At 45.8% G+C, this 23907-nt stretch overlaps 9 non-coding genes across 9 annotated transcripts; 4 read left to right on the forward strand and 5 right to left on the reverse strand.

Annotated features, from left to right (window-relative positions):
- Positions 1-6638: 6638 nt before the first annotated feature.
- On the forward strand, positions 6639-6711 carry trnak-uuu (transfer RNA lysine (anticodon UUU)). Its single transcript has one exon. It is a non-coding gene; the product is annotated as a tRNA-Lys (tRNA).
- Positions 6712-8712: 2001 nt separating this feature from the next.
- On the forward strand, positions 8713-8785 carry trnak-uuu (transfer RNA lysine (anticodon UUU)). Its single transcript has one exon. It is a non-coding gene; the product is annotated as a tRNA-Lys (tRNA).
- Positions 8786-9241: 456 nt separating this feature from the next.
- On the reverse strand, positions 9242-9314 carry trnat-ugu (transfer RNA threonine (anticodon UGU)). Its single transcript has one exon. It is a non-coding gene; the product is annotated as a tRNA-Thr (tRNA).
- Positions 9315-11760: 2446 nt separating this feature from the next.
- Positions 11761-11833, reverse strand: trnat-ugu (transfer RNA threonine (anticodon UGU)). The gene has a single exon. It is a non-coding gene; the product is annotated as a tRNA-Thr (tRNA).
- Positions 11834-13310: 1477 nt separating this feature from the next.
- Positions 13311-13383, forward strand: trnak-uuu (transfer RNA lysine (anticodon UUU)). The gene has a single exon. It is a non-coding gene; the product is annotated as a tRNA-Lys (tRNA).
- A 456-nt stretch (positions 13384-13839) lies between these two features.
- On the reverse strand, positions 13840-13912 carry trnat-ugu (transfer RNA threonine (anticodon UGU)). Its single transcript has one exon. It is a non-coding gene; the product is annotated as a tRNA-Thr (tRNA).
- Positions 13913-21335: 7423 nt separating this feature from the next.
- On the reverse strand, positions 21336-21408 carry trnat-ugu (transfer RNA threonine (anticodon UGU)). The gene has a single exon. It is a non-coding gene; the product is annotated as a tRNA-Thr (tRNA).
- Positions 21409-23128: 1720 nt separating this feature from the next.
- Positions 23129-23201, forward strand: trnak-uuu (transfer RNA lysine (anticodon UUU)). Its single transcript has one exon. It is a non-coding gene; the product is annotated as a tRNA-Lys (tRNA).
- Positions 23202-23660: 459 nt separating this feature from the next.
- On the reverse strand, positions 23661-23733 carry trnat-ugu (transfer RNA threonine (anticodon UGU)). Its single transcript has one exon. It is a non-coding gene; the product is annotated as a tRNA-Thr (tRNA).
- Between the last annotated feature and the right edge of the window lie 174 nt (positions 23734-23907).

Raw genomic sequence — 23907 nt, forward strand, 5'->3', positions numbered from 1 at the left:
ATTTTAGAACATGTCCCAGTCACATTATACCTCTTCCCTATTCTGACTTACCAGAAGTACTACGTCACAGCTTGTCACTGCTTGAATGCAATCCCCGGTGTCTCACCCTGGAACACGCAGGCATAGTGATTCACTCCGGGTACACTATCCTTCAGTGTCCCACTCATCAGTACAGCACGGTACCATCTCATTGGCGCTCCCACACTATCACTAGTAGTGGAAGGAGGAGTAGGAGGCAGCCGACAATCCCAGAGGATTATGGGTTTCCACCTCTTCTGGTCTGTGTGCATCTCCTGGTCGCAAATCTTGTTGGGAAGTTTTGAAGAATCGGGTGTTGTCCATGCGGCGTACCCCGCTCCACGTCACTGATGTTGTCCAACATCAGTGGTTTGCACCCGAAGCCATTCCCATGGGTGGGTATGACGGCCACCGTGCGGAGCTTTAAATTCGGAGCTGTCCTTCTCCTAGGCGGGCCGCTGTCCAACACTGACGAGACCCACCACCCGAAGCAACTAGGTTTGAGGCGCCAGTGTTCCGCATGTGCTCACTCTCTTGTCCGTTGAAGCAGTTCTACCGCCAGGACTTAAGAACTTTTTAAAAGCTATTATTAATGCTTTTTGAGATAGTGATTTAGATGCATATCAGATTTTTTTTACTGTTAAGTATTGTATGTAATTAGTTTTGCTACAACAAGTGTATGGGACATTGGAAAAAAGTTGAATTTCCCCATGGGGATGAATAAAGTATCTATCTATCTATCTATCTATCTATCTATCTATCTATCTATCTATCTATCTATCTATCTATCTATCTATCTATCTATCTATCTATCTATCTATCTATCTTTCTCCCGGTCTTGTAGCTGAGCCACACGTGAAGCCCAAGAGTTGCACTTGATTGCCGGAGTCTGTTAGAAATGCACGCAATGTGGAACACGTTATAGGTAGCGGCATAGAGAAACATAGAAAACCTAAAGCATAATACAGGTCCATCGGCCCACAATGCTATGTGGAACATGTATTTCATCAGAAATTAGCCAGAGTTTCCCATAAGACTGCATTTTCTGAGCTCCATGTACCTATCCAGGTGGCTGTTAAAATACCCAACCGTATCCAGCTGCACCGCCGATGTTGGCAGCCGATTGCACGCACTGAGAACACCCTGATCAAAAAAAGAGCCCTGATAGCTCCTGTGAAGCTACTTCCAAGCAGCTTAAAACTATGACCCCTCATGTTAGCCATTTGAGCCGCAGGAAAAAGCCTCAGACTACCCAGAGGATCAATGCCTCTCATCATCTTATACACCTCTACCAGGTCACCTCTCTAGGGAGAAAAGGCCAAGTTCACTCAACATATTCTTATGAAGCTCCATCTCCATTCTAGAAGTTACTTGACGTTACTGCAAGTATTTGATATATAGCTCGAATTGGTAGAGCCCGGTTAGCTCATTCGGTAGAGCATCAGACTTTGAATCTGAGAGTCCAGAATTCAAGACCAGAGTTAAAGTCCAGAGTTCAAGTCCCCGTTCGGGCTCTGACTTTTTATCGCAAGATACAAGAGGACAGCCTTGTATTGTTAGAAAGATTCTAATTAACCTACTATTCGCCATTTTAGTTTCGATTTTCACATTTAAAGAGAAATTGCATAAGTATATGTACAGGAAAGGTATGGAGGGTTATGGACTGAGGGCAGGTCGGTGGGAGTAGGTCAGAGTAAGCGTTCGGCACAGACTGAAAGGGCCGAGATGGCCTGTTTCTGCACTGTAATTGTTATATGCTTATATAGTGGGAGCTGATCCCAACATCTTTAAGTAAATTACCACAGGACAATACAGAATTCGGTTGGCCTACACGCCAGCATTGGAATCAGAATGATAAAACCCACGCACAAACGGCGAAAATATGCCGACTCGCTGCAGACTATGGTGGAAATGAACTGCGCTCTCAGACGCGCCGATGTTTAATGGCGGCATGCAAACCCGTGAAAATGTTCAGGCCCCAGTGAGATTGGAACTCACCGCCCGTGGTTTACAAGACCAGTGCTCTAACCCCTGAGCTATGGAGCACCCTTCGACCCCACCGCCATCTGAATGGATTGATGAACCCGCGAAGACTTCTTTCTTTGCACTCTTTAATGCAATTTTATCTTATTATCTACTGCACTGTACTGATGTGAAAAACAAATGTTATCTCATATGCCAGTCACATTACACCCCATTGCGAATCTGATTGAGCAGCAGCACTACGTCACAGCTTTCACGTCATGACTGCTATACTCGGTTTCTCACTGTCGAGTCCCACAGTGATTCCCTCCAGCTGCAATATCCTTCAGTGCCCCACTCATCAGTGCAGCACGGTACGACCCTGTTGGTGCTTCCACACACAGTGGCACTGCATTAGACCCCCTAAACATGTTTTCCCGTTGTACCACCTCTCCACGTATAATTACTATCTGACGAATTGCACCAGCCCCCGCCGCCGTATTATTCCGTCGGTTTTACTCCAAAATGTATAATTCTATTATTACTATGTATTTGTGGGTCTCTCCATCACTACTCCACTCTGTTGTTTAGATGTTCCAATGCAATTTAGCTTATTATTTATTGCAGTATACTGATCAGCAAATCAAATTTCATAACATGTCCCCGTCACATTATACCTCTTCCCTATTCTGACTTACCAGAAGTACAACGTCACAGCTTGTCACTGCTTGAATGCAATCCCCGGTGTCTCGCCCTGGAACACGCACGCATAGTGATTCACTCCGGGTACACTATCCTTCAGTGTCCCACTCATCAGTACAGCACGGTACCATCTCATTGGCGCTCCCACACTATCACTAGTAGTGGAAGGAGGAGTAGGAGGCAGCCGACAATCCCAGAGGATTATGGGTTTCCACCTCTTCTGGTCTGTGGCATCACCAGGTCGCAAATCTTGTTGGGAAGATTTGAAGAATCGGGTGTTGTTCATGCGGCTTACCCCTCTCCACGTCACTGATGTTGTCCAAACTCAGTGGTTTGCACCTGAAGACATTCCCATGGGAGGGTATGACCGCCACCGTGCGGGGCTTTAAATTCGGAGCTGTCCTTCTCCTAGGCGGGCCGCTGTCCAACGCTGACGAGACCCACCACCCGAAGCACCTAGGTTTGAGGCGCCAGTGTTCCGCATGTGCTCACTCTCTTGTCCGTTGAAGCAGTTCTACCGCCAGGACTTAAGAACTTTTTAAAAGCTATTATTAATGCTTTTTGAGATAGTGATTTAGATGCATATCAGATTTTTTTTTACTGAGTTAAGTATTGTATGTAATTAGTTTTGCTACAACAAGTGTATGGGACATTGGAAAAAAGTTGAATTTCCCCATGGGGATGAATAAAGTATCTATCTATCTATCTATCTATCTATCTATCTATCTATCTATCTATCTATCTATCTATCTATCTATCTATCTATCTTTCTTTCTTTCTTTCTCCCGGTCTTGTAGCTGAGCCACACGTGAAGCCCAAGAGTTGCACTTGATTGCCGGAGTCTGTTAGAAATGCACTCAATGTGGAGCACGTTATAGGTAGCGGCATAGAGAAACATAGAAAACCTAAAGCATAATACAGGTCCATCGGCACACAATGCTATGTGGAACATGTATTTCATCAGTAATTAGCCAGAGTTTCCCATAAGACTGCATTTTCTGAGCTCCATGTACCTATCCAGGAGGCTGTTAAAATACCCTACCGTATCCAGCTGTACCGCCGATGTTGGCAGCCGATTGCCCGCACTGAGAACACACTGATCAAAAAAAGAGCCCTGATATCTCCTGTGAAGCTACTTCCAAGCAGCTTAAAACTATGACCCCTCATGTTAGCCATTTGAGCCGCAGGAAAAAGCCTCTGACTACCCAGAGGATCAATGCCTCTCATCATCTTATACACCTCTACCAGGTCACCTCTCTAGGGAGAAAAGGCCAAGTTCACTCAGCATATTCTTATGAAGCTCCATCTCAATTCTCGAAGTTACTTGACGTTACTGCAAGTATTTGATATATAGCTCGAATTGGTAGAGTCCGGTTAGCTCATTCGGTAGAGCATCAGGCTTTGAATCTGAGAGTCCAGAATTCAAGACCAGAGTTAAAGTCCAGAGTTCAAGTCCCCGTTCGGGCTCTGACTTTTTATCGCAAGATACAAGAGGACAGCCTTGTATTGTTAGAAAGATTCTAATTAACCTACTATTCGCCATTTTAGTTTCGATTTTCACATTTAAAGAGAAATTGCATAAGTATATGTACAGGAAAGGTATGGAGGGTTATGGACTGAGAGCAGGTCGGTGGGAGTAGGTCAGAGTAAGCGTTCGGCACAGACTGAAAGGGCCGAGATGGCCTGTTTCTGCACTGTAATTGTTATATGCTTATATAGTGGGAGCTGATCCCAACAACTTTAAGTAAAATACCACAGGACAATACAGAATTAGGTTGGCCTACACGCCAGCATTGGAATCAGAATGATAAAACCCACGCACAAACGGCGAAAATATGCCGACTCGCTGCAGACTATGGTGGAAATGAACTGCGCTCTCAGACGCGCCGATGTTTAATGGCGGCATGCTAACCTATGAAAATGTTCAGGCCCCAGTGAGATTGGAACTCACCGCCCCTGGTTTACAAGACCAGTGCTCTAACCCCTGAGCTATGGATCACCCTTCGACCCCACCGCCATCTGAATGGATGATGAACCCGCCAAGTCTTCTTTCTTTGAACTGTTTAATGCAATTTTAGCTTATTATCTACTGCACTGTACTGATGTGAAAAACAAATGTCATGTCATATGCCAGTCACATTATACCCCATTGCGAATCTGATTGAGCAGCAGTAATACGTCACAGCTTTCACGTCATGACTGCTATACTCGGTTTCTCACTGTCGAGTCCCACAGTGATTCCCTCCAGCTGCAATATCCTTCAGTACCCCACTCATCAGTGCAGCACGGTACAACCCTGTTGGTGCTTCCACACATGCTTCCCCTAAACATGTTTTCCCGTTGTACCACCTCTCCACGTATAATTACTATCTGACGAACAGCACCACCGCCCGCCGCCGTCTTATTCGGTCGGTTTTACTCCAAAACGTACAATTCTCTTATTACTATGTTTCTCTGAGTCACTCCATCACTAATCCACTCTGTTGTTTAAATGTTCCAACGCAAATTTGCTTATTACTTATTGCAGTATACTGATCAGCAAATCAAATTTGATGACATATCCCAGTCACTTAATACCTCTTTCCTATTCTGACTTACCAGAACTACTACGTCACAGCTTGTCACTGCTTGCATGCAATCCTCGGTGTCTCACCCTGGAACACGCACGCGTAGTGATTCACTCCGGGTACACTATCGTTCAGTGCCCCACTCATCAGTGCAGCACGGTATCATCTCATTGGCGCTCCCACACTGTTACTCCATTATTCCCCGTAAGCATGTTCTTCCGTTCGTACCAACTCTCCTGACTCCAAATCGCATCATTCCATTAACAAGTCAACTGATTGTTTCTCACCCTCACCACCTCCGCTCCTTCTCATTATTACTGCCTCTGAGTGTGTTTCGAAGCACTTGTGACAAATGTAGGTAACCTTTATCATTATCTCACAATTTAACAGCACTAAGGACGACGCCACGCCGTATCACGTGCACAACATCTAACTTCAATGTATTCGTAGTGGTGGTAGGAGGAGTAGGATGCAGCCGACAATCCCAGGGGTTTTCGGTTTCTGCCTCTTCTGGTCTGTGGCATCACCAGGTCGCAAATCTTGTTGGGAAGATTTGAAGAATCGGGTGTTGTTCATGCGGCTTACCCCTCTCCACGTCACTGATGTTGTCTAAAATCAGTGGTTTGCACCCGAAGCCATTCCCATGGGTGGGTATGACCGCCAGGGGGCGGAGCTTTAAATTCGGAGCTGTCATTCTCCTAGGCCGGACGCTGTCCAACGCTGTCGAGACCCACCACCCGAAGTAAATAGGTTTCCGGCACCAGTGTTCTGCATTTACTCACTCTTTTCTCAGTTGGAACAGTTTCTCCGCATCTGGTAGCTGAGTCACATGTGAAGTCCAAGAGTTGGACTTGATGGCCGGAGGCTGTCAGAAATGCACGCAATGTGGAGCACGGTGTAGGTAGCAACATAGAAAAACATAGAAAACCTACAGCATAATACAGGTCCTTCGGTCCATGCTGTGCTGAACATATATTTACTTCAGAAATTACCCAGAGTTTCCCATAGCCCTCTATTTCCTGATTTCCATGTACCTATCTAGGAGACTCTTAAAATACACTATCGTATCCGGCTCCACCGCCGATGCTGGCAGCCCATTCCACGCACTCACAACCGTCTGCTTAAAAAAATACCTCTGATATCTCCTCTGAAACTACTTCCAAGCACCTTAAAACTATGCCTCTCATGTTAGCCATTTCAGCTGTAGGAAAAGACCTCTGTCTACCAACAGGATCAATGACACTCATCATCTGATACACCTCTATCAGGTCACCTCTCTAAGGAGAAAAGGCAAATTTCACTCACCATATTCTCATGAGGCACCTTCTCCTTTGTCAGAAACTATTTGAAGTTACTGGGAGTATTTGATATATAACCTTGATTAGTGGAGCCCGGATAGCTCAGTCGGTAGAGCATCAGACTTTTAATCTGAGGGTCCAGGGTTCAAGTCCCTGTTCGGGCGCTGACTTTATATCGCAAGATACAAGAGGACAGCCTTGTATTGTTAAAAAGATGCTAATTAACCTACTATTCGCCATTTTAGTTTCGATATTGTCATTTAAAGTAAAATCGTATAGTTAGATGAACAGGAAACGATTGGAGGGTTATAGGCTTAGGGCAGGTCGGTGGGACAAGGTGAGAGTAAGCGTTCGGCAGAGACTGGAAGGGCCGAGATGGCCTGTTTCTGTACTGTAATTTTATATGGTTATATAGTGGGAGCTGATCCCAACAACTTTGAGTATTATACCACAGGACAATATTGAATGAGGTTGGCCTACACGCCAGAATTGGAATGCGGGAGAAAAGCCACGTACAAATGGCGAAAATATGCCGACTCGCTACAGACTATAGTAGAAATGAACTGAGCACTCGAACGCGTCGATATTTAATGTCGGCATACTAACCCATGAAAATGTTGAGGCCCCAGTTAGATTCGAAATCACGGCCCCTGGTTTACAAGACCAGCGCTCTAACCCTGAGCTATGGAGCCCCGTTCGCCCCTTCCGCCATCTGAATGGATTGATGAACCTGCGAAGTCTTCATTCTTTGCACTGTTTAATGCAATTTTAGCTTATTATCTACTGCACTGTACGGATGTGCAAAACAAATCTCATGTCATATGCCCCTCACATTATACCCTATTGCGATTCTGATTGAGCAGCAGTAATACGTCACAGCTTGCACGTCACGACTGCTATACTCGTTTTCTCACTGTCGAGTCCCACAGTGATTCCCTCCAGCTGCAATATCCTTCAGTGCCCCACTCATCAGTGCAGCACAGTACAACCCTGTTGGTGCTTCCACACACAGTGGCACTGCATTAGACCCCCTAAACATGTTTTCCCGTTGTACCACCTCTCCACGTATAATTACTGTCTGACGAAATGCACCAGCGCCCACCGCAGTCTTATTCCGTCGGTTTTAGTCCAAAACGTATAATTCTATTATTACTATGTTTTCCTGGGTCTCTCCATCACTGATCCACTCTGTTGTTTAAATGTTCAATTGCAATTTAGCTTATTAATTATTGCAGTATACTGATAGCAAATCATATTTCATAACATATAACAATCTGGTCACACCTCTTTCCTATTCTGATTTACCAGAAGTACTACGTCACAGCTTGTCATTGCTTGAATGCAATCCTCGGTGTGTCACCCTGGAACACGCACGCATAGTGATTCACTCCTCGGGGTTTACTCCCAAAGCCATTCCCATGGGTGGGTACGACCGCCAGTGGGCGGAGCTTTAAATTCGGAGCTTTCCTTCTCCTCGGCGGGCCGCTGTCCAACGCTGACGAGACCCACCACCCGATGCAAATAGGTTTCCGGCACCAGTGTTCTGCATTTACTCACTCTTTTCTCAGTTGGAACAGTTTCTCCGCATCTGGTAGCTGAGCCACATGTGAAGTCCAAGAGTTGGACTTGATGGCCGGAGGCTGTCAGAAATGCACGCAATGTGGAGCACGGTGTAGGTAGCAACATAGAAAAACATAGAAAACCTACAGCATAATACAGGTCCTTCGGTCCATGCTGTGCTGAACATATATTTACTTCAGAAATTACCCAGAGTTTCCCATAGCCCTCTATTTCCTGATTTCCATGTACCTATCTAGGAGACTCTTAAAATACACTATCGTATCCGGCTCCACCGCCGATGCTGGCAGCCCATTCCACGCACTCACAACCGTCTGCTTAAAAAAATACCTCTGATATCTCCTCTGAAACTACTTCCAAGCACCTTAAAACTATGCCCTCTCATGTTAGCCATTTCAGCTGTAGGAAAAGACCTCTGTCTACCAACAGGATCAATGACACTCATCATCTGATACACCTCTATCAGGTCACCTCTCTAAGGAGAAAAGGCAAATTTCACTCACCATATTCTCATGAGGCACCTTCTCCTTTGTCAGAAGCTACTTGAAGTTAATGGGAGCATTTGATATATAAGCCAGATTAGTGGAGCTCGGATAGCTCAGTCGGTAGAGCATCAGACTTTTAATCTGAGGGTCCAGGGTTCAGGTCCCTGTTCGGGCGTTGACTTTATATCGCAAGATACAAGAGGACAGCCTTGTATTGTTAAAAAGATGCTAAATAACCTACTATTCGCCATTTTAGTTTCCATATTGTCATTTAAAGTAAAATCGTATAGGTAGATGGACAGGAAAGGATTGGAGGGTTATAGGCTTAGGGCAGGTCGGTGGGACAAGGTGAGAGTAAGCGTTCGGCACAGACTGGAAGGGCCGAGATGGCCTGTTTCTGTACTGTAATTTTATATGGTTATATAGTGGGAGCTGATCCCAACAACTTTGAGTATTATACCACAGGACAATATTGAATGAGGTTGGCCTACACGCCAGAATTGGAATGCGGGAGAAAAGCCACGTACAAATGGCGAAAATATGCCGACTCGCTGCAGACTATAGTAGAAATGAACTGAGCACTCGAACGCGTCGATATTTAATGGCGGCATACTAACCCATGAAAATGTTGAGGCCCCAGTGAGATTCGAACTCACGGCCCCTGGTTTACAAGACCAGTGCTCTAACCCCTGAGCTATGGAGCACCCTTCGCCCACTCCGCCATCTGAATGGTTGATGATCCCGCTGAGTCTTCTTTCTTTGCACTGTTTAATGCAATTTTAGCTTATTATCTACTGCACTATACTGATGCTCAAAACAAATGTCATGTCATATGCCAGTCACATTATACCTCTTTCCAATTCTGATTGGACGTCACGACTGCTATACTCGGTTTCTCACTGTCGAGTCCCACAGTGATTCCCTCCAGCTGCAATATCCTTCAGTGCCCCACTCATCAATGCAGCACGGTACAACCCTGTTGGTGCTTCCACACACAGTGGCACTGCATTAGACCCCCTAAACATGTTTTCCCGTTCTACCACCTCTCCACGTATAATTACTATCTGACGAACAGCACAACCGCCCACCGCCGTCTTATTCCGTCGGTTTCAGTCCAAAACGTATAATTCTATTATTACTATGTTTTTGTTGGTCTCTCCATCACTAATCGACTCTGTTGTTTAAATGTTCCAATGCAATTTAGCTTATTATTTATTGCAGTATACTGATCAGCAAATCAAATTTCATAACATATCCCAGTCACATTATACCTCTTTCCAATTCTGATTTACCAGAAGTACTACGTCACAGCTTGTCACTGCTTGCATGCAAACCTCGGTGTCTCTCCCTGGAACACGCACGCATAGTGATTCACACCGGGTACACTATCCTTCATTGCCCCACTCATCAGTACAGCACTGTACCAGCTTATTGGCGCTCCCACACTATTACTGCATTAGTCCTTCTAAACATGTTCTTCCGTTCGTACCAACTCTCATGACTCTAAATCATATCATTCTATTAGCAAGAGATCTGATTGTGTGTCACCATCACTACCTCCACTCACTGTTTTTTTTCTGATTATTACTGCCTCTGAGTGTGTTTCGAAGTACTTGTGCCATATGTAGGTAACGCCTATCTTTATATCACACTATAACTGCACTAAGGACGACGCCACGTCGTATCACGTCAACACTTTTTAACTTTAATATACTGTTTAATTAGTAGTGTTTGGAGGAGTAGGGGGCAGCCGTCAATCCCAGGGGATTATGGGATTCCGCCTCTGGTGGTCTGTGTGCATCTCCAGGTCGCAAATCTTGTTGGGAAAATCTTGTTTGCACCCGAAACCATTCCCATGGGAGGGTATGACCGCCAGGGGGCGGAGCTTTAAAATCGGAGCTGTCCTTCTCCTAGGCGCGCCGCTGTCCAACACTGACGAGACCCTCCACCCAAAGCAAATCGGTTTGAGGCGCCAGTATTCCGCATTTGCTCACTCTCTTGTCAGTAGAAGCATTTTCTCCGGGTCTAGTAGCTGAGCCACACGTGAAGCCCAAGAGTTGCACTTGATTGCCGGAGTCTGTTAGAAATTCCCGCAATGTGGAACACGTTATAGGTAGCGACATAGAAAAACATAGAAAATCCAGAGCATAATACAGGTCCTTCGGCCCACAATGCTATTTTGAACATGTATTTCATTCAGAAATTAGCCAGAGTTACCCATAAGCCTGCATTTCCTGAGCTACATGTACCTATCCGGGAGTCTGTTAAAATACCCTACCGTATCCGGCTGCACCGCCGATGCACGCACTGAGAACCATCTGATAAAAAAAATTGCCCTGATATCTCTTGTGAAACTACTTCCAAGCAGCTTAAAACTATGCCCCGTCATGTTAGCCATTTGAGCCGTAGGAAAAAGCCTCTGATTACCCAGAGGATCAATGCCTGTCATCATCTTATACACCTCTATCAGGTCACCTCTCTGAGGAGAAAAGGCCAAGTTCACTCAGCATATTCTCATGAGGCTCCTTCTCCATTGTCAAAAGCTACTTGACGTTACCGGCAACATTTGATATATAGCTCAAATTGGTAGAGCCCGGATAGCTCATTCGGTAGAGCATCAGACTTTTAATCTGAGAAGTCCAGAGTTCAAGACCGATGTTCAAGTCCAGAGTTCAAGTCCCCGTTCGGGCTCTGACTTTTTATCGCAAGATACAAGAGGACAGCCTTGTATTGTTAAAAATATGCTAATTAACCAACTATTAGCCATTTTAGTTTCGATTTCCTAATTTAAAGTAAAATTGTATAGGTAGATGGACAGGAAAGGAACGGAGGGTTATAGGCTTAGGGCAGGTCGGTGGGACAAGGTGAGAGTAAGCGTTCGGCAGAGACTGGACCGGCCGAGATGGCCTTTTTCTGTACTGTCATTTTTATATGGTTATATAGTGGGAGCTGATCCCAACAACTTTAGGTAATATACCACAGGACAATATTGAATGAGGTGGGCCTACACGCCAGCATTGGAATGAGAATGAGAAAACCCATGCACAAACGGCGAAGATATGCCGACTCTCTGCAGACTATGGTGGAAATGAACTGCGCTCTCGAAAGCGCCGATATTTAATGCCGGCATGCTAACCCGTGAAAATGTTGAGGCCCCAGTGAGATTGGAACTCACGGCCCCTGGTTTACAAGACCAGTGCTCTAACCCCTGAGCTATGGAGCCCTCGTTCGCCCGCTCCGCCATCTGAATGGATTGATGAACCTGCGAAGTCTTCATTCTTTGCACTGTTTAATGCAATTTTAGCTTATTATCTACTGCACTGTACGGATGTGCAAAACAAATCTCATGTCATATGCCCCTCACATTATCCCCCATTGCGATTCTGATTGAACAGCAGCACTACGTCACAGCTTGCACGTCACGACTGCTATACTCGGTTTCTCACTGTCGAGTCCCACAGTGATTCCCTCCAGCTGCAATATCCTTCAGTGCCCCACTCATCAGTGCAGCACGGTACAACCCTGTTGGTGCTTCCACACACAGTGGCACTGCATTAGACCCCCTAAACATGTTTTCCCGTTGTACCACCTCTCCACGTATAATTACTGTCTGACGAAATGCACCAGCGCCCACCGCCGTCTTATTCCGTCGGTTTTAGTCCAAAACGTATAATTCTATTATTACTATGTTTTCCTGGGTCTCTCCATCACTGATCCACTCTGTTGTTTAAATGTTCAATTGCAATTTAGCTTATTAATTATTGCAGTATACTGATAGCAAATCATATTTCATAACATATAACAATCTGGTCACACCTCTTTCCTATTCTGATTTACCAGAAGTTCTACGTCACAGCTTGTCATTGCTTGAATGCAATCCTCGGTGTGTCACCCTGGAACACGCACGCATAGTGATTCACTCCTCGGGGTTTACTCCCAAAGCCATTCCCATGGGTGGGTACGACCGCCAGTGGGCGGAGCATTAAATTCGGAACTTTCCTTCTCCTCGGCGGGCCGCTGTCCAACGCCTACGAGACCCACCACCCGAAGCAAATAGGTTTCCGGCACCAGTGTTCTGCATTTACTCACTCTCTTCTCAGTTGGAACAGTTTCTCCGCATCTGGTAGCTGAGCCACATGTGAAGTCCAAGAGTTGGACTTGATGGCCGGAGGCTGTCAGAAATGCACGCAATGTGGAGCACGGTGTAGGTAGCAACATAGAAAAACATAGAAAACCTACAGCATAATACAGGTCCTTCGGCCCACAATGCAGTGCTGAACATATATTTACTTCGGAAATTACCCAGAGTTTCCCATAACCCTCTATTTCCTGATTTCCATGTACCTATCCAGGAGACTCTTAAAATACACTATCGTATCCGGCTCCACCGCCGATGCTGGCAGCCCATTCCACGCACTCACAACCGTCTGCTTAAAAAAATACCTCTGATATCTCCTCTGAAATTACTTCCAAGCACCTTAAAACTATGCCCTCTCATGTTAGCCATTTCAGCTGTAGGAAAAGACCTCTGTCTACCAACAGGATCAATGACACTCATCATCTGATACACCTCTATCAGGTCACCTCTCTAAGGAGAAAAGGCAAATTTCACTCACCATATTCTCATGAGGCACCTTCTCCTTTGTCAGAACCTATTTGAAGTTACTGGGAGTATTTGATATATAATCTTGATTAGTGGAGCCCGGATAGCTCAGTCGGTAGAGCATCAGACTTTTAATCCGAGGGTCCAGGTTTCAAGTCCCTGTTCGGGCGCTGACTTTATATCGCAAGATACAAGAGGACAGCCTTGTATTGTTAAAAAGATGCTAAATAACCTACTATTCGCCATTTTAGTTTCCATATTGTCATTTAAAGTAAAATCGTATAGGTAGATGGACAGGAAAGGATTGGAGGGTTATAGGCTTAGGGCAGGTCGGTGGGACAAGGTGAGAGTAAGCGTTCGGCAGAGACTGGAAGGGCCGAGATGGCCTGTTTCTGTACTGTAATTTTATATGGTTATATAGTGGGAGCTGATCCCAACAGCTTTAAGTAATATACCACAGGACAATATTGAATGAGGTTGGCCTACACGCCAGAATTGGAATGCGGGAGAAAAGCCACGTACAAACGGCGAAAATATGACGACTCGCTGCAGACTATAGTAGAAATGAACTGCGCACTCGAACGCGTCGCTATTTATTGGCGGCATACTAACCCATGAAAATGTTGAGGCCCCAGTTAGATTCGAACTCACGGCCCCTGGTTTACAAGACCAGTGCTCTAACCCCTGAGCTATGGAGCCCCGGTAACCCCCTCCGCCATCTGAATGGATGATGAACCCGCGAAGACTTCTTCCTTTGCACTCTTTAATGCAATTTTAGCTTATTATCTACTTGCACTATACAGATGTGCAAAACAAATGTCATGCCATATGCCCCTCACATTATACCCCATTGCGATTCTGATTGAGCAGCAGCACTACGTCACAGCTTGGACGTCATGACTGCTATACTCGGTTTCTCACTGTCGAGTCCCACAGTGATTCCCTCCAGCTGCAATATCCTTCAGTGCCCCACTCATCAATGCAGCACGGTACAACCCTGTTGGTGCTTCCACACACAGTGGCACTGCATTAGACCCCCTAAACATGTTTACCCGTTGTACTACCTCTCCACGTATAATTACTATCTGACGAACAGCACAACCGCCCACCGCCGTCTTATTCCGTCGGTTTCAGTCCAAAACGTATAATTCTATTATTACTATGTTTTTGTTGGTCTCCCCATCACTAATCCACTCTGTTGTTTAAATGTTCTAATGCAATTTAGCTTATTATTTTTTGCAGTATACTGATCAGCAAATCAAATTTCATAACATATCCCAGTCACATTATACCTCTTTCCAATTCTGATTTACCAGAAGTACTACGTCACAGCTTGTCACTGCTTGCATGCAATCCTCGGTGTCTCACCCTGGAACACGCACGCATAGTGATTCACTCCGGGTACACTATCCTTCAGTGCCCCACTCATCAGCACAGCACTGTACCAGCTTATTGGCGCTCCCACACTATTACTGCATTAGTCCTTCTAAACATGTTCTTCCGTTCGTACCAACTCTCATGACTCCAAATCGTATCATTCTATTAGCAAGTCAACTGATTGTGTCTCACCATCACTACCTCCACTCACTGTTTTTTTCTGATTATTACTGCCTCTGAGTGTGTTTCGAAGTACTTGTGCCATATGTAGGTAACGTTTATCTTTATATCACACTATAACTGCACTAAGGACGACGCCACGCCGTATCACGTCAACGCTTTTTAACTTTAATATACCGTTTAATTAGTAGTATTAGGAGGAGCAGGAGGCAGCCGTCAATCCCAGGGGATTATGGTTTTCCGCCTCTTCTGGTCTGTGTGCATCTCCAGGTCGCAAATCTTGTTGGGAAAATCTTGTTTGCAACCGAATCCATTCCCATGGGTGGGTATGACTGCCGGGGGCGGAGCTTTAAAATCGGAGCTGTCCTTCTCCTAGGCGCGCCGCTGTCCAACACTGACGAGACCCACCACCCGAAGCAACTAGTTTTGAGGCGCAAGTGTTCCGCATTTGCTCACTCTCTTGTCAGTAGATGCAATTTCTCCTGGTCTAGTAGCCGAGCCACACGTGAAGCCCAAGAGTTGCACTTGATTGCCGGAGTCTGTTAGAAATTCCCGCAATGTGGAACACGTTATAGGTAGCGACATAGAAAAACACAGAAAACCTACAGCATAATACTGGTCCTTCGGCCCACAATGCTATTTTGAACATGTATTAAATTCAGAAATTAGCCAGAGTTACACATAAACCTGCATTTCCTGAGCTACATGTACCTATCCGGGAGTCTGTTAAAATACCCTACCGTATCCGGCTGCACCGCCGATGCTGGCAGCCGATTGCACGCACTGAGAGCACTCAGCTTAAAAAAATAGCCCTGATATCTCCTGTGAAGCTACTTCCAAGCAGCTTAAAACTATGCCCCTTCATGTTAGCCATTTGAGCCGTAGGAAAAAGCCTCTGATTACCCAGAGGATCAATGCCTGTCATCATCTTATACACCTCTATCAGGTCACCTCTCTAGGAGAAAAGGCCGAGTTCACCCAGCATATTCTTATGAGGCTCCACCTCCATTGTCAAAAGATACTTGACGTTACTGGCAGCATTTGATATATAGCTCGAATTGGTAGAGCCCTGATAGCTCATTCGGTAGAGCATCATACTATTATTCTGAGAAGTCCAGAGTTCAAGACCGGATTTCAAGTCCAGAGTTCAAGTCCCCATTCGGGATCTGACTTATAATCGCAAGATACAAGAGGACAGCCTTGTATTGTTAAAAAGAGGCTATTTAACCTATTATTCGCCATTTTAGTTTCGATTTTCTCATTTAAACTAAAATTGTATAAGTAGATGGACAGGAAAGGAACGGAGGGTTATGGACTGAGGGCAGGTCGGTGGGACTAGGTCAGAGTAAGCGTTCGGCACAGACTGGAAGGGCCAAGATGGCCTGTTTCTGTGCTGTAATTTTTATATGGTGATATAGTGGGAGCTGATCCCAACAACTTTAAGTAATATAGCACAGGACAATATTGAATGAGTTTGGCCAACACGCCAGCATTGGAATGAGAATGAGAGAACCCACGCAGAAACGGCGAAAATATGCCGACTCGCTGCAGCCTATGGTGGAAATGAACTGCGCTCACGGACGCGCCGATATTTAATGGAGGCATGCTAACCCGTGAAAATGTTCAGGCCCCAGTGAGATTGGAACGCACGGCCCCTGGTTTACAAGACCAGTGGTCTAACCCCTGAGCTATGAAGCCCCCTTCGGCCATCCGCCATGGGCGGATGGAAGATGAACCCGCGAAGTCTTCTTTCTTTGCACTGTTTAATGCAATTTTATCTTATTATCTACTGCACTGTACTGATGTGCAAAACAAATGTCATGGCATATGCCCCTCACATTATACCCCATTGCGATTCTGATTGAGCAGCAGCACTACGTCACAGCTAGCACGTCATGGCTGCTATACTCGGTTTCTCACTGTCGAGTCCCACAGTGATTCCCTCCATCTGCAATATCCTTCAGTGCCCCACTCATCAGTGCAGCACGGTACAACCCTGTTGGTGCTTCCACACACAGTGGCACTGCATTAGACCCCCTAAACATGTTTTCCCGCTGAACCACCTCTCCACGTATAATTACTATCTGACGAACAGCACAACCGCCCACCGCCGTCTTATTCCGTCGGTTTCAGTCCAAAACGTATAATTCTATTATTACTATGTTTTCCTGGGTCTCCCCATCACTAATCCACTCTGTTGTTTAAATGTTCCAATGCAATTTATCTTACTATTTATTGCAGTATACTGATCAGCAAATATAATTGCATAACATATCCCAGTCACGTTATACCTCTTTCCTATTCTGACTTACCACAAGTACCACGTCACAGCTTGTCACAGCTTGAATGCAATCCTCGGTGTCTCACCCTGGTACACCCACGCATAGTGATTCACTCCGGGTACACTAACCTTCAGTGCCTCACTCGTCAGTACAGCACGGTACCATCTCATTGGCGCTCCCACACTATTACTAAGTTATTCCCCCTAAGCATGTTCTTCCGTTCGTACCAACTCTCCAGACTCCAAATCGCATCATTCCATTAGCAAGTCATCTGTTTGTGTCTCACAATCACTACCTCCGCTCACAGTTTCTTTTCTCATTATTTGCTGCCACTGAGTGTATTTCGAAGCACTTGTGAAAAAATGTAGGTAACCTTTATCTTTATCTCACAATATAACAGCACTAAGGACGACGCCACACCGTATCACGTCCACAACGTCTAACGTCAATGTATTCGTAGTGGTGGTAGGAGGGGGAGGAGGCAGACGACAATCCGTGGGGTTTTCGGTTTCTGCCTCTTCTGGTCTGTGGCATCTATCTCCAGGTCGCCAATCTTTTTGGGAAGATCTGAAGAATCGGGTGTTGTTCATGCGTCTTACCCCTCTGCACGTCACTGATGTTGTCCAACATCAGTGGTTTGCACCCGAAGCCATTCCCATGGGTGGGTATGACCGCCAGCGACTGAGCTTCAAATTCGGAGCTGTCCTTCTCCTAGGCGGGCCGCTGCCCAACGCTGCCGAGACCCACCACCCGAAGCAACTAGGTTTGAGGCGCCAGTGTTCCGCATTTGCTCACTCTCTTGTCAGTAGAAGCAGTTTCTCCGGGACTAGTAGCTGATCCACACGTGAAGCCCAAGAGTTGCACTTGATTGCCGGAGTCTGTTAGAAATGCACGCAATGTGGAGCACGTTATAGGTAGCTACATACAGAAACATAGAAAACCTACAGCATAATACAGGTCCTTCGGCCCACAATGCTATGTTGAAAATGTATTTCATTCAGAAATTAGCCAGAGTTACCCATAAGCCTGCATTTCCTGAGCTGCATGTACCTGTCCAGGAGTCTGTTAAAATACCCTACCGTATCCGGCTGCACCGCCGATGCTGGCAGCCGATTGCACGCACTGAGGACACTCTGCATAAACAAAATAGCCCTGATATCTCCTGTGAAGCTACTTCAAAGCAGCTTAAAACGATGCCCCCTCATGTTAGCCATTTCAGCCGTAGGAAAAAACCTCAGACTACCCAGAGGATCAATGCCTATCATCATCTTATGCATCTCTATCAGGTCACCTCTCTAGGGTGAAAAGGGCAAGTTCACTCAGCATATTCTCATGAGGCTCCTTCTCCATAGTCAGAAGCTACTTGAAGTTACTGGGAGTATTTGATATATAGCTCGAATTGTTAGAGCCCGGATAGCTCATTCGATAGAGCATCAGACTTTTAATCTGTGAGTCCAGAGTTCAAGTCCCCGTTCGGGCTCTCACTTTATATCGCAAGATACAAGAGGACAGCCTTGTATTGTTAAAAAGATGCTAATTAACCTACTATTCGCCGTTTTAGTTTCGATTTTCTCATTTAAAGAAAAATTGTATAAGTAGATGGACTGGAAAGGAATGGAGGGTTATGGACTGAGGGCAGTTCTGCGGGACTAGGTCAGAGTAAGCGTTCGGCACAGACTGGAAGAGCCGAGATGGCCTGTTTCTGTGCTGTAATTTTTATATGATAATATAGTGGAAGCTGATCCCAACAACTTTAAGTAATATACCACAGGACAATATAGAATGAGTTTGGCCTACACGCCAGCATTGGAATGAGAATGAGAAAACCCACGCACAATCGGACAAAATATGCCGACTCGCTGCAGAATATGGTGGAAATGAACTGCGCTCTCGGACTCGCCGATATTTAACAGCGGTATGCTAACCCGTGAAAATGTTCAGGCCAATACCTCACAGCTTGCACGTCATGACTGCTATACTCGGTTTCTCACTGTCGAGTCCCACAGTGATTCCCTCCAGCTGCAATATCCTTCAGTGCCCCACTCATCAGTGCAGCACGGTACAACACTGTTGGTGCTTCCACACACAGTGGCACTGCATTAGACCCCCTAAACATGTCTTCCGGTTGTACCATGTCTCCACGTATAATTACTATTTGACGAACAGCAAAACCTCCCGCCGCCTTCTTATTCCGTCGGTTTTCCTCCAAAACATCTAATTCTATTAATACTATGTTTTTGTGGGTCTCTCCATCACTAATGCACACTGTTGTTTAAATGTTCCAATGAAATTTAGCTTATTATTTATTGCAGTATACAGATCAGCAATTCAAATTTCATATCATATCCCAGTCACATTATTCCTCTTTCCTATTCTGACTTACCAGAACTACTACGTCACAGCTTGTCACTGCTTGAATGCAATCCCCGGTGTCTCACCCTGGAACACGCACGCATAGTGATTCACTCCGGGTACACTATCATTCAGTGCCTCACTCATCAGTACAGCAAGGTACCATCTCATTGGCGCTCCCACACTACTACTCCATTAGTCCCCCTAAGCATGTTCTTCTGTTCGTACCAACTCTCCTGACTCCAAATCGCATCATTCCATTAACAAGTCAACTGATTGTTTCTCACCCTCACCACCTCCGCTCACAGTATTTGTTTCTCATTATTACTGCCTCTGAGTGTGTTTCGAAGCACTTGTGACAAATGTAGGTAACCTTTATCATTATCTCACAATATAACAGTACTAAGGACGACGCCACGCCGTATCACGTCCACAACTAATTTCAATGTATTAGTAGTGGAAGGAGGAGTCGGAAGCAGCCGACAATCCCAAGGGATTATGGGTTTCCGCCTCTTCGAGACTGTGGCATCTCCAGGTCGCAAGTCTTGTTGGGAAGATTTGAAGAATCGGGTGTTGTTCATGCGGCTTACCCCTCACCACGTCACGGATGTTGTCCAAACTCAGTGGTTTGCACCCGAATCCATTCCCATGGGTGGGTATGATCACCAGCGGCTGAGCTTTAAAATTGGAGCTGTCATTCTCCTAGGCCGGCCGCTGTCCAACGCTGTCGAGACCCACCACCCGAAGCAACCAGGTTTGAGGTGCCAGTGTTCCGCATTTGATCACTCTCTTGTCCGTAGAAGCTGTTTCTCTGGGTCTAGTAGCTGAGCCACACGTGAAGCCCAAGAGTTGCACTTGATTGCCGGAGTCTGTTAGAAATGCACGCAATGTGGAGCACGTTATAGGTAGCGACAGAGAAAAACATAGAAAACCCAACGCATAATACCGGTCCTTCGGCCCGCAATGCTATGTTGAACATGTATTGCATTCAGGAATTAGCCAGAGTTACACATAAGTCTGCATTTCCTGAGCTCTATGTACCTATCCTGGAGTCTGTTAAAATACCGTACCGTATCTGTCTGAACCGCCGATGCTGGCAGCCGATTGCAGGCACTGAGAACCCTATGCTTAAAAAAAAGCTCTGATATCTCTTGTGAAACTTCTTCGAAGCAGCTTAAAACTATGCCCGCTCATGTTGGACATTTCATCCGTAGGAAAAAGCCTCTGATTACCCAGAGGATCAATGCCTCTCATCATCTTATACACCTCTGTCAGGTCACCTCTCTAGGGAGAAAAGGCCAAGTTCACTCAGCATATTCTCATGAGGCTCCTTCTCCATTGTCAAAAGCTACTTGAAGTTACGGGGAGTATTTGATATATAGCTCGAATTGGTAGAGCCCGGATAGCTCATTCGGTAGAGCATCAGACTTTGAATCTGAGAGTCCAGAGTTCAACTCACCGTTCGGGCTCTGACTTTTTATCGCAAGATACAAGAGGACAACCTTGTATTGTGAAAAAGATGCTAATTTACCTAATATTAACCATTTTAGTTTCGATTTTCTCATTTAAAGTCAAATTGTATAAGTTGAAGGACAGGAAAGGAATGGAGGGTTATGGACTGAGGGCAGGTCGGTGGGAATAGGTCAGGGGTAAGCGTTCGGCAGAGACTGGAAGGGCCAAGATGACCTGTGTTTCTGAGCTGTAATTTTTATACGCTTATATGATGGGAGTTGATCCCAACAACTTAAAGCAATATACCACAGGACAATATTGAAAGAGGTCGGCCTACACGCCAACATTGGAATGAGAATGAGAAAACCCACGCACAATCGGCGAAAATATGCCGACTCGCTGCAGACTATGGTGGAAATGAACTGCGCTCTGGGACGCGCCGATATTTAATGGCGGCATGCTAACTCATGAAAATGTTCAGGCCCCAGTGAGATTGGAACTCACGGCCCCTGGTTTACAAGACCAGTGCTCTAACCCCTGAGCTATGTAGCCTCCTTCGACCCCTTCGACATCTGAATGGTTGATGAACCCGTGAAGTCTTCTTTCTTTGCACTGTTTAATGCAATTTTAGCTTATTATCTACTGCACTGTACGGATGTGCAAAACAAATCTCATGTCATATGCCCCTCACATTATACCCCATTGCGATTCTGATTGAGCAGCAGCACTACGTCACAGCTTGCACGTCACGACTGCTATACTCGGTTTCTCACTGTCGAGTCCCGCAGTGATTCCCTCCAGCTGCAATATCCTTCAGTGCCCCACTCATCAGTGCAGCACGGTAAAACCCTGTTGGTGCTTCCACACACAGTGGCACTGCATTAGACCCCCTAAACATGTTTTCCGGCTGTACCATCTCTCCACGTATAATTACTATCTGACGAACAGCACCACCGCCCACCGCCGTCTCAGTCCGTCGGTTTTAGTCCAAAACGTATAATTCTATTATTACTATGTTTTCCTGGGTCTCTCCATCACTGATCCACTCTGTTGTTTAAATGTTCAATTGCAATTTAGCTTATTATTTATTGCAGTATACTGATCGGCAAATCAAATTTCATAACATATCCCAGTCACATGATACCTCTTTCCTATTCTGATTTACCAGAAGTACTACGTCACAGCTTGTCATTGCTTGAATGCAATCCTCGGTGTGTCACCCTGGAACACGCACGCATAGTGATTCACTCCGGGTACACTATCCTTCAGTGCCCCACTCATCAGTACAGCACGGTACCATCTCATTGGCGCCCCCACACTATCACTAGTAGTGGAAGGAGCAGTAGGAAGCAGCCGACAATCCCAGGGGATTATGGGTTCCCGCCTCTTCGGGTCTGTGGCATCTCGGGGTCGCAAATCTTGTTGGGAAGATCTGAAGAATCGGGTGTTGTCCATGCGGCGTACCCCTCTCCACGTCACTGATGTTGTCCAAACTCAGTGGTTTGCACCCGAAGCCATTCCCATGGGTGGGTATGATCACCAGCGGCTGAGCTTTAAAATTGGAGCTGTCATTCTCCTAGGCCGGCCGCTGTCCAACGCTGACGAGACCCACCACCCGAAGCAACTAGGTTTGAGTCGCCAGTGTTCCGCATTTGCTCACTCTCTTGTCAGTAGAAGCAGTTTCTCCGGGTCTAGTAGCTGAGCCACACGTGAAGCCCAAGAGTTGCACTTGATTGCCGGAGTCTGTTAGAAATGCACGCAATGTGGAGCACGTTATAGGTAGCGACAGAGAAAAACATAGAAAACCCAAAGCATAATACCGGTCCTTCGGCCCGCAATGCGATGTTGAACATTTATTGCATTCAGGAATTAGCCAGAGTTACACATATGCCTGCATTTCCTGAGCTCTATGTACCTATCCTGGAGTCTGTTAAAATACCGTACCGTATCCGGCTGAACCGCCGATGCTGACAGCCGATTCCAGGCACTGAGAACCCTCTGCTTAAAAAAAAAAGCTCTGATATCTCCTGTGAAACTACTTCGAAGCAGCTTAAAACTATGCCCGCTCATGTTGGACATTTCATCCGTAGGAAAAAGCCTCTGATTACCCAGAGGATCAATGCCTCTCATCATCATATACACCTCTATCAGGTCAGCTCTCTTGGGAGAAAAGGCCAAATCCACTCAGCATATTCTCATGAGGCTCCTTCTCCATTGTCAAAAGATACTTGAAGTTACGGGGAGTATTTGATATACAGCTCGAATTGGCAGAGCCCGGATAGCTCATTCGGTAGAGCATCAGACTTTTAATCTGAGAGTCCAGAGTTCAAGTCCCCGTTCGGGCTCTCACTTTTTATCGCAGGATACAAGAGGACAACCTTGTATTGTGAAAAAGATGCTAATTAACCTAATATTAACCATTTTAGTTTCGATTTTCTCATTTAAAGTCAAATTGTATAAGTTGAAGGGCAGGAAAGGAATGGAGGGTTATGGACTGAGGGCAGGTCGGTGGGAATATGTCAGAGTAAGCGTTCGGCAGAGACTGGAAGGGCCGAGATGACCTGTTTCTGTGCTGTAATTTTTATATGGAGATATAGTGGGAGCTGATCCCAACAACTATAAGTAATATACCACAGGACAATATTGAATGAGTTTGGCCAACACGCCAGCATTCGAATGAGAACGAGAGAACCCACGCAGAAACGGCGAAAATATGTCGACTCGCTACAGAGTATGGTGGAAATGAACTGCGCTCTCCGACGCGCCGATACTTAATGGTGGCATGTTAACCCGTGAAAATTTTGAGGCCCCAGTGAGATTCGAACTCCCGGCCACTGGTTTACAAGACCAGTGCTCTAACCCCTGAGCTATGGAGCACCCTTCGACCCCTCCGCCATCTGAAAGGATGATCATCCCGCGAAGTCTTCTTCCTTTGCACTGTTGAAAACAATTTTATACTATTATCTACTGCACTATACTGATGAGCAAATCAAATGTCATGTCATATGCCAGTCACATTACACCCCATTGCGATTCTGATTGAGCAGCAGC

Source organism: Hemitrygon akajei, unplaced genomic scaffold (genome assembly GCF_048418815.1).
Source record: "Hemitrygon akajei unplaced genomic scaffold, sHemAka1.3 Scf000150, whole genome shotgun sequence".
Classification (NCBI taxonomy): Eukaryota; Metazoa; Chordata; class Chondrichthyes; order Myliobatiformes; family Dasyatidae; genus Hemitrygon; species Hemitrygon akajei.